Below are 1,751 nucleotides of genomic sequence, written 5' to 3' on the forward strand. Positions count from 1 at the left end.
TGTAACTCAGGATCCATAACTCTAAACAGCTATTCTTATGAGTAACCCTATTCATAAACACTTCTTCATTTCTTGGCCTATTTCCCGATCCAACAACAATCACAACCACAAAACATGTCTGAAAATCGTGAAGGTTTCTGGGTTGTAGAGCTGCCGATGTCAGAGATGGACACTACTTTGGGGCCCAGAAGGGATTTGAGTGCAAAGGTTAAAGGACAAATTAATTTATAAAATCCTCATTCTCTGATAGCATAACCACAATAGATTCTTGCATAGCAAATTGTTTCCTGGCGGCCGTTGCTCGCCAACGCCAGCGCTGCCTCTAGCTTGCCGAGCTCCAGCCCAAGGAGAAGGGGGGTAAGTAAGGGAGTTTCTGTACCATGGCTCGTACAAAGCAGACTGCCCGCAAATCGACGGGTGCTAAAGCACCGAGGAAGCACCTGGCTACAAAAGCCGCTCGCAAGAGTGCGCCCTCTACTGGAGGGGTGAAGGAACATCATCGTTACAGGCCTGGTACTGTGGCACTCCGTGAAATAAGACGTTATCAGAAGTCCACCGAACTTCTGATCCGCGAACCTCCTTTCCAGCTTCTGGTGCGAGAAATTGCTCAGGACTTCAAAACAGATCTGCGCTTCCAGAGTGCGCCTATTGGTGCTTTGCAGGAGGCAAGCGAGGCCTAGCTGGTGGGCCTCCTTGAAGACACCAACCTGTGTGCTATCCATGCCAAACGTGTCACAATTATGCCAAAAGACATCCAGCTAGTGCGCCGCATACGTGGAGAACGTGCTTAAGAATCCGCTATGATGGAAAACATTTCATTCTTTAAAAAAAAAAAAAATTTCTCTTCTTCCTGTTATTGGTAGTTCTGAACGTTAGATATTTTTTTTTCCATGGGGTCAAAAGGTACCTAAGTATGTGATTGCAAGTGGAAAAATAGGGGACAGAAATCAGGTATTGGCAGGTTTTCCATTGTCGTTTGTGTGTGAATTTTTAATATAAATGCGGGGACATAAAGCATTAATGCAAGTCAAAATGTTTCAGTGAACACGTTTCAGCAGTTCAACTTTATAACAATTATAAATAAACCTGTTAAATTTTTCTGGACAATGCCAGCATTTGGATTTTTTTAAAACAAGTAAATTTCTTATTGACGGCAACTAAATGGTGTTTGTAGCATTTTTATCATACAGTAGATCCATCCATTCGCTGTACTTTTCTAACTGAGTTGTCCTACATGCAAGTACATGTTTTTAATGTTGTCTGTCTTCTGTGCTGTTCCTGTAAGTTTGCTATTAAAATACATTAAACTAAAAAAAAAAAAAATTATTTCCTGGCTTTCACCTCATGGTTCTGAAGGCGTTCACACATTAGCACTGAATTCACACCACTTGTACTTGGTGGCTGAGGGACATTTTCCAATAGTAAATCATTCATATTATTCTTAAATCTGTGAATATGTAGGTCTAGATACAATGTGTGTAGGGTGATTCCAACGGGCATTGAATACTAGAATTGCAGATAGTTTTCTTTCTATAAACATATGTAGTAAGATTGAACCAAAGGACAACTGAGCTCTAGTAAAATAACAAATATTATTTAATTGTTATTATTATTGATTTAATTTAGCTTAAAGTTTTAATACTATTTGTCATTTGTAGTTTGCCTTTTTAAAAATTTTGAGTACTTTAGAAAAATAACTTTTTTGAAAGCAGGAAAATATTTTAAAGAATTTGTACATGTATTTTATTTTT

The 1,751-nt window shown here is 38.8% G+C and overlaps 1 pseudogene; it reads left to right on the forward strand.

Annotated features, from left to right (window-relative positions):
• The first annotated feature begins 380 nt into the window (after positions 1–380).
• On the forward strand, positions 381–1,323 carry LOC113931226 (annotated as a pseudogene).
• The last annotated feature ends 428 nt before the right edge of the window (positions 1,324–1,751 follow it).

Source organism: Zalophus californianus, chromosome X (assembly GCF_009762305.2).
Source record: "Zalophus californianus isolate mZalCal1 chromosome X, mZalCal1.pri.v2, whole genome shotgun sequence".
Lineage (NCBI taxonomy): Eukaryota > Metazoa > Chordata > Mammalia > Carnivora > Otariidae > Zalophus > Zalophus californianus.